Source organism: Hyaena hyaena, unplaced genomic scaffold (genome assembly GCF_003009895.1).
Source record: "Hyaena hyaena isolate Hyena2069 unplaced genomic scaffold, ASM300989v1 scaffold_91, whole genome shotgun sequence".
Classification (NCBI taxonomy): domain Eukaryota; kingdom Metazoa; phylum Chordata; class Mammalia; order Carnivora; family Hyaenidae; genus Hyaena; species Hyaena hyaena.
Window position 1 is genome coordinate 1,158,399 of NW_024080725.1, and position 9,128 is coordinate 1,167,526.

Below are 9,128 nucleotides of genomic sequence, written 5' to 3' on the forward strand. Positions count from 1 at the left end.
GCTGGGAAGCTGCAGCTCAGAGAGGTTCTGTAACTTGCCCACAAACACACAGCTGTTGCCGGTGGGGCCAGGATGGGATCCCTGGAGACTTTGATGCCTAGGCTATGTTACCTACCAAAGTAGCAGCCACTCCAGGACGTCAAGATCGCCTGGGGTTTCTACATCTGGGACAGCAGCCTCTGTGAAGGGCAAAGCCTCTGGAACACCCCGGGGAGCCCCACATTCCAACACTGAGTTATTGCTTTGTCCCGTGGGGATATGATGGTGGCCTGAGGTCTCTTCTGAAAAGCATGCTCTTCCTAAAACTTCCTCCAGGCAGAGGAAGATGGAGAGTGAAATTAGCCAGATCTGCTTTCAGAAAGGAAGTTTCCAAACCATTGAGGCACTCATTAAATGCAGATGCCCAGAACTACCGAATTAGACTGACTGTGGGCAAGACACAGGAAGCTGGATTTTTCACAAGCTTTTCTCCAGGGTGATTTCTGCATACCCTAGAGTGTGAGAATGACTGCTTTGGAGAAGCCAATATTTAGATTAACGTTCTTTATATTTCTTTTTTAATATATCTCCTTACTTTGGGGTGGGGGAGGGGCAGAGAGCAGAGCAGAGAATCCCAAGCAGACTCCACGCTGCCAATGTGGGGCTTGAACTCACAAACCATGAGATCATGACCTGAGCCAAAATCTAGAGTTGGCTGTTTAACCCGCTGAGCCATCCAGGCGCCCCCAGGTTAATGTTCTTTAAACCTCTGAGGAATGGACCCTCGCAAATGTGTGCAGCCCCTTCTGAGGGAAAAGGCCTTGGCCGTACCTGAAGCAAAGGCCTCCTGCAGGAGCCGTGTGGCCCTCCCACGTGTCCTCTGCCCACCAGCCACAGAGCACACACAGGCACACATACAGTGACACACACACACACACACACACCCCAAACCCTCACCCACTACAGACCACATACACACACACACCACACACATACATATACCACACCCGCCCCACCTCACCTCACCCCGAACACACTCACACACACACATACACACACGCACGCACACTCCACACCCCAGGAAACATTCCAAAGTCCCATGCAAACAAAGGGAACATTAATCCACCGGCCCCATCACATTCTCTCTCGTTCTCTCTCAGGGAGCTAACCCAAGGGTGCAAGCACTGTGAGAGCTGGTCAGCGGCGGTGGAGCCTGAAGAACCCAGAGGCCCTCAGAGCCTCACCGGGATGGCATCCGGGCCGTGAGGGGGTGATGCTCTCTGCCACTTGTGTGAATGTGGCTGGGGACCACGTTCCATTCCCACGCCCGGCGTGAAGGTAGCCAGGGCCACTGACCCGCTCTGGCCAGTGGATTTGCTAGCCGAGAGGGGCCCCTCACAAGTGAAAGCACCTGAGGGCCAGAGTGTCTCCATCTTTCCTACCCCTAGTGGGCCTCCAGACGTTGGGTCCCCAGGGGCAGGGAATAGCGACCCACCAACCCGTGATGGACGTGCAGTGAGAGCAAAGAGTGAACCTCTATGGTTTGAAGGCGCCGATCTGGGGCTCTCACCACCACATGACTCACCCCTTCTGCCGCAAGGGTTAAACCCCTTCTGCTCAGACAAGTCACTAAATGTGGGCACTCAACTAGAAGCCGGTTGTGGAGCGGCTCATTAGTAGGAGGTGAGAATTCTGCTCCCTGGAAGCCATCCTGCTCCGGCATCACAGCCTGGTGCCCACGGGTGCCGCGATGCTTTCTGAAAAACAAACATCAAGAAATGATCGTGTGAAAAAAAAAAAGAAAGAGAAGATCGTGTGAACACAGAGCTGCTACAAATGCCTTGTTTACGGAGGTTACGAGAGAGTCTGTGTGTCTTTCTTCTTTTTTTTTCCTTCCCAATCGGAAGAGCATAAGCTCAACCAAGGTGACAGCCGTGGGGTTGGAACAAAGCAGGACTGGGAAAACTCCATTTCTTCATTTTCTGCACCCCCCCCTTCCCTTCACACCCAGCTCTTTGAAAAGCTGCAAGCAAAGCACAGATGCAAGGAGCTGTTTTCATTCTTGTGGTGATGAGCCCCCCTCCGTTCCCATGGCAGCCTGGGGCTCTCCACTCTTAAGTCTGCTTCCTGGTCCGGCTCTCCCAACTAGGCTGTGACCCACTGCGGGATAGGGCGGTGCCTCCCTTCCTGTGTCCTGGCCTCCGGAGGAAGCACCCGGAGGGTAGACCCTGTGGGCCGGCCAGCAACCCCATCCGATAGCATTTACTGAGCACCACTGTGCCCAAGTCAGCGGGCGAGGCCCTGGGGAAAGGTCTAGATTCATAAGATAACAAGAATCAGTTTACAAACTTCCATATACATTATTTTGTGAATTTTACAGCATGGTGGGGAGGTAAGCTGTACGCAAGTTGTGCTGTCTTACTTTAAGTGAGTGTGGGTCTGCAGTTTCCAGGCAGTGTGACAAAAAGGGGAGCCACCTTGGCCGTGCATGTTGCATTGAGTCTCGGCTTTGCCCCCAACCTGCCTGTGACCTGGGGAAGCGTCAGCATCCTGACGTATAAAAGGGAAATCCCAACTGTTGGAGAGCATGCGGGCCGATGTGAGGGCTCAGAGATTAAAGGTGACTGGAGGGACCATGCCCTTGGAAGACGGCGCATGGACAGCTGTTGAGGTCAGTGTTGTTCTGTGTATCTCAGCAAGACTGGCCCTGGGGAACCATGGATCGCTAGTATTGTCACTGACCTCATGGTGAGCACGTGGTGGGGGTGAGAGATGACAACACACCACGACCATCAGCTATTGATCAGCACACGTTTATTGAGCACCTACTATGCACCGGGCTCTGTTCTAGTCACTGGAAACATAGTAATGGATACAACCCCTGCCTGTATATTCGACAGAGGGGCACAGACAAGAAACAAAGAATAAGTAATTATGGAGCTTATAGGAAGATGGTAAGGGCTGCTGTGGGACAAGGGATTGGTTGGATAGGCTGGGCTGGGGGACCAGGTGCTTTCCCCAGTAGGGTGGCCCAGGAAGCCCTACACTGCGAAGGTGACCTTGGAGCAAAACCCTGAACAATGTGAGGGGGTGGAGATGTGCAACTGATCATTCCCAACAGAGGGAAGGACCAGGGCAAAGGCCCTGGGGCAGGAACGTGTCTGGCATATTTGCGGTTGGAGCCAGTACAGGGAAGAGGGAGGCGAAGGAGAGAAATTAGAGAAGAGGAGGAAGGGGCCGGATTGCGTAGGGTTTTGTGAAGGAAGAACTGGGGTTTTTACCGCCTTCGTCTGGAAACTTTCTCTTCACTCCTCTGTTGAAAGTTTGTCCTCTGCCAGTGGAAGCAGCCTGTCTGGAGAAGGCTTCCCATGGTTGCTGGCAGTGCAGGCTGCTGCTCACAGTTCAAGTGAGGCCAGGGTGAGCCCAGGGGGGGATTCGAAGCCATGACCTTCAGACATGCAGGTCACACCCAGCCAGCCTTTGAATGGTTAGGCCAGAAAATGACCCCTTTAAGGGACTGGAGAGGTCGGGGGGGGCCTCTGTTCTGGCTCTGTGTCTCCCTACACGCCTCGCTTTAGGGACCCAGCTGTCTGGAACTAGACACTGTTCCTTCCCACTTGCAGATATGTGCCCCCTCCTCGGCTCCCACAGGCCTTTCCTCCCCTGCAAGCCCAGCCTGGCCCCGTGCACCGTCTCCTCTCCGCTCCCTGTGCGTCTAGGGCTCTTCTGCTCCTGCTGCCATCCTGCTGAATCATCTGCCAGGCGACTTCCTGGTCCTTTCTTTCTCCTCCCAACGTGTCTCCCTCATTCCGCAGTACATGGAGTCTAGCATATCACCACCACGTGAGATGTCGGAAAATTCTGGGTGAACAGCAAAGAGGAACCCAGGCTCCAGGGTGGAGAGGAGCCAGGGGTGGAAGGGAAACAGGAAAATGGAGCAGGAAGCCAGTGTGTGTTGTTGATGCAAAATGAACAAACCCTGCAGAATCTCTAAAAGAAAGGAAGAAGGGGCGCCTGGGTGGCTCAGCCGGTTAAGCATCCGACTTCAGCTCAGGTCATGATCTCGCGGTTCATGGGTCTGAGCCCCAGGTCCGGCTCTGCACTCACAGCTCAGAGCCTGCTTGGGATTCTCTCTCTCCCTTTCTCCCTGCCTCTCCCTGGCTTGCATGCACGTGCACACTCTCTCTCTAAAATAAATAAACATAAAAAAAATAACTTTTTTAAGTAAGAGAAAGGGTTTTAGTTGAGCCCGGGTTAGGAGAATTCTCCGGGGAAAAACACTCTTCACCAGGGAAGAAAGCGCTCCAGAGAATGGTTACTACAGGGTTCTATACTTTTTACATCTGGTGAAAACTTCCATATAAGTGGGGATCAGGGCTTTTATCATAAAGGAATGCAGGAAGTGGGAGCATTGATGGTTATCTTAAGGACACAATTTTCCTTCGGGCTACTCCTTCACAACTCAGAGGGACAATGGCTGCTTGGCGGGCCATAAATCAGGCTTTGGGTTTGAACAAAGTTTACGTACAGTCATGGTGACCTGGAAAGAAACCTAAAAAGGCTTCCCTTGTCTATTAGGACTTTACAGAGCTTTTTTTCTCATCATAATCCAGCCATGGAAGGAAGGCAGGGAAGGGGGGAGCTGATGGACGCAGTGGGAGCCTGCAGCCTTCAAGGTGAAGCATCCGTTTACTTGTGTCGGGAGCCTGAGCCTTCCCACGGCACTGACCTTGGCTTTCCCTGACAGTTAAACTGCTGCAGGCGGGCCAGGTCCGAGAACCCGGCAGAACGTCAACAGGGCCAGCCAGGAGAGTCCTGGCTTCACGCAGAATGGACGTCAAACCAGGGGCGCCTGGGTGGCTCAGTCGGGTAAGCATCTGACTCTTGATTTGGGCACAGGTCTTGATCACGGGTTGTGAGTTTGAACCCCGCGTCGGGCTCCACGATGGTAGTGCAGAGCCTGCTTGGGGTTCTCTCTCTGCCCCTCCCCCACTCTTCCCTCTCAAACTAAAGAAATAAATAAACTATAAAAAAACAGAAATCAAAGGAGAAACTATTCAGCTTATTGAATAGTTAAGTGACAGCTAGGGAAAGGCAGACAGAGTGTCTGCAATACTCAAAGGACAGCAGGATGGGCCCTGTCATTGCCTGGGGCTGGCCATTTATGTCAGAAAAGGGTCTAGGGTACCCATTCCCCCAGGAATCCAGGGTGGGGTCCAATCAAGGGCGAGTGTCAGGTGAACAGCAGGCGTTACTCCGTAATGTCCCAAAGGTGCGGGCACCAAGGCCAGTCTCTCAGCTGAGCTTCCTTGGAAGCGAATGTCCCGGGCCACATCTGGGATCCAGCTCTTCCTAGATGTTATCGCGTGTTTGGGGCCGAGGACCAAACTCAGAGGATGATTCACTTTCTCGCTCTCCCCGTGAAGTGGGAACATTAGCTTCTCTGGCTTGTTCAGAGGCAAAAAGTGGAACACGAGGCAACGGGGCCCAGCAGAAAAGCGGGGAGAAGGAGCCTTCAGCCCCCCCTGCCTCACTGTTTCTGGCTGCCTAAAGATGCTCGCCGGGGACACGCGTTGACTGGTGGGTCTGCGGGCCAGGCCTGTGCCTGGGGATCCAGTGTCCGGCCCACCTCCAAGGGCTCCTGGCCTCGGAGGGCAGGTCTTGAGTGCACCCCCCACCCCCACCCCGCACAGCCCCGGGGACAGGATGGGTGACGACAGGTGAGGCAAGAGTGAGTGCTGAAAGGCGGGGTGGCAGGGCATTTTTGAAAGATTAGACGCTTTCTCCAACATTCCGCACCCCCTTCTCCCAGATTTCCTCTCTCCCCTCCCTTTTAAACCCAGCTCCAAGCCTCTGGGAAGAGGAAGATAATGTGAGAGCAGAGAGCAGAATAAAAGCAGTCACTTCCTGGCTTTTGTTTCTCAAAAGTCCTCCCAGACCATTAATGGCCCAGAGTCACCAAGGCTTGAACAAAAGACCAGGGAGGGGACCGCTGGGAATGAGGACGAGGCTTCCTGCCCCAGCTTAGATTCCCGCACCCGCGCCCGGAGGGAGGGTCAAGGGGACTAGCTGCAGGGGAGGTGGTAAGAGGTAGGCGTGCAGGGCCCGGCTTCCTGAGCAGAGCCCGCGGGGCTTGGCGGGACCTGGTGGGGGCGCGGGGATGTGAGGGCGCCGGGGGGACCTGGCCCTCATTTCCCTGGAAGGCACCCGGTGGGGGGAGGGGAGAAGCTGGAAAGCGCTTAGCTTTTTTCTTTTCCTTAGCCATTCTTCAGAAAATCCAGGGCCCCTGCGACGCGACAAGGCCACAGAGGAATTTCCAGGAGTCCCAATGCAACCAGTGAAGGAGCCCGGAGGTCAGGAATCCCTGGCTGGGGACCAAGGAGCATCTCAGCAGGTGCCTATGAGGACCGACTAAGCAGCTGGGTGGCTCCCCTTGACTTTGACCACATAAGCGGTCCCCTTTTCCCTCCACCTCCCTCTAGGACATAATCCCAGGGAAAGGACAGAGAGAAACTCTTACTAAGAAAACAAAGTTCAGGGCACCTGGGTGGCTCAGTCAGTAAAGCATTGGACTTCGGCTCAGGTCATGATCTCACGGTTTGTGGGTTCGAGCCACGCATTGGGCTCTGTGCTGACAGCTCAGAGCCTGGAACCTGCTTCGGATTCTGTGTCTCCCTCTCTCTCTGCCTCTCCACTGCTCGTACTCTGTCTCTCAAAAATGAGTACACATTAAAAAAAAAAAAAAGATCTACTTTGCCATATAAAAAATAAAAAACAACAAAGTCCAATCAAGTAAACTTGAACTTCTGGTTGGCTTTCTTTAACAAATGGGCATCATCCCATCTGCCACGTAGAAGGTAGCTCCCAGAAACTATACAAAGTGGAAGGTGTTTTTAAAAATATTTATTATGTTTATTTTTGAGAGAGAGAGAGTGCAATAGTGGAGAAGGGGCAGACGGGGAGACAGAGAATCTGAAGCAGGCTCCGCACTATTAGCGCAAAGCCCAACATGGGGCTTGAACCCAAGAACAGTGAGACCCTGACCTGAGCCAGTCTATGCTCAACTGACTGAGCCACCCAGGTGCTCCAAAATGGAAGGTTTTTCTAGGAAGGAGGGTGAGGCAAGAAAGTTATTAGCAAAAGAAAGAATTGTTTCAGGCAAGGTCACTTTTCCTTAGGGGGAAGTGCGGGGGGGGGGGGGGGGTCTTCCGTAGATTACCTCATCTTCCTTTGGGGAATGGAGAGGGCCCAAGTGACAGATTACCTCAGTAGAAAATTCCTGGCTGAGAGGTTCAAATGCCTATTTCTGGGGGAGGTTGAAACTGCAGTATAGGTCTTAAGCCTGGTTTGGTGACTCGGCCTGCCCCCAAATGACAAATTTTGGTCCTGTCGTTTTCTTTCCAACACCCTGAAGTGATTGAAATCAATTTAGTTCAATCTCTTGAGGAACTGGAGTTCAAAAGACAGATGTAAAAACTTAAAATTACTTTTTTTTTGTCACCTGAGTCAGACACAAGCAAAAAGGCTACGGGGGGGGGGGATGGGTAAGGGGCATTTAGATTACGCTGGGGTATTGGTGGGTGCAGTCATGGAAGGCTTCCTGGAGGAGGTGAGACTGAATAAAAAAATTGAAGCTTCCCGATATGCGTGCCGGTTTGAATTTCCACCGGTGTCCAAGAGATCCTGTTGTAGCCAAGACAGTTCTCTATCCCAGGAAGGGGAGTCCAAGCATCCCTTAGATGCTCAAAACTCTGTGGGAACTTTTCAGGGAGCTGGTCCCAGAGCCTGGGTCCAAACTGGTGACTACTCCCAGAATGGCTAATGCACAGACCCGCAGGAGCCTGGCCGGGCAGTTTCTTGTAGATGCCCTGGCTGGCCAGCAGGGGGAGCAAGCTTGCCACAGCCCAAGGCCTAGGAGCCCTGGGGAGAAGGGTGGGTGGAAGCCCAAATGCTTAGGCTCCCAGGATTTAATAATCTTCTAGGGAGTGGGCACCTTAGTGAGTGGGGGACCCACCCCTGGGCATCCATCCACCTTCCTTCAACCCTGAGCCCAGCCCTGCAATTTCTGAAGAACAGTTCTTTCAGGTGCCGCCCAAGCCTTCTGACACACAAGCAACCGGGCAAAGAAAGGTGGGACATGATGGCCCAAGGTGGCTTCCGGGGAGGGTGCAGGGCTGGGGTTTCTCACCAGGACTCTGCAATCCTTCAAACTGTGGCGACACCTGCATGAATTCAGGCACGTACAATGGCAGGTGTAGATCCATACCTATGAGCAAAGCCACCAGTGCAGGAATTGGACGGAGTCTTAGTACCCTCTGACATTCCTGCGGTTGTTTCTTCTACTACTAATATATTTTTTGTTAGGCTCTGTGTCCAACATGGGGCTTGGACTCCATGATCAAGAGAGTCACACACTCTGTGGAGTGAGCCAGCCAGGTGCCCCCTATGACTGCCAATATTAAGACTGCTACTAGCAAATTGTAGACTCACCAATGATGAAATATAACTTAGCCATTAAGAACCTTGTCTTCGGGGGCACCTGGGTGGCTCAGTTGGTTAAGGATCTGACTTCGGCTTGGGTCATGATCTCGTGGTTCGTGAGTTCGAGCCCCATGTCTGACTCTGTGCTGACAGCTCAGAGCCATGGGGCTTGCTCTGGATTCTGTGACTCCCTCTCTCTCTCTCTCACTCTCTCTCTGCCCCTCCCCTACTCACATTCTGTGTCTCTCTTTCTCTCCCAGAAATGAACAACCATTAAACAAAAATTGAAGAAAAAGAAAAGAACATTGTCTTCAAGGGATATTTAATGGCATGGGAGAGTGCTCATAATATAAGGTGCTAATTCTTCTCCATTTGTGCTTCCAGAATCATTTTCTGCCCTACTCTGCACCCCAGGAAATGGAGCCCCGTGCGCTCTGGCATCCCTATTCCCTTGCCCTCGGGCTGCAAGTTGGGTATAGCCAATGGGAGACACCAGCAAGGGATGGAAGGGCAGGAGAGACAGACTGAGATGTGTCTTCTCGCTCTCTCAGGACTACAGCTCTTGCTGCGCCGCCCCCTCTAAGCCTGCAGCCCTCTCTGGGCTCGGTTACCATCATTTTCTCCCCTTGCCCTTTTGGCTCTGATGGCGGTCACAGCATCATGCCAGG

At 53.0% G+C, this 9,128-nt stretch overlaps 1 long non-coding RNA gene across 1 annotated transcript; it reads left to right on the top strand.

The window, feature by feature from the left end:
- The first annotated feature begins 4,626 nt into the window (after window positions 1-4,626).
- On the top strand, window positions 4,627-6,507 carry LOC120233577. Its single transcript, XR_005528851.1, has 3 exons — window positions 4,627-4,655; window positions 4,727-4,848; window positions 6,241-6,507. It is a non-coding gene; the product is annotated as an uncharacterized LOC120233577 (long non-coding RNA).
- Window positions 6,508-9,128: the final 2,621 nt, after the last annotated feature.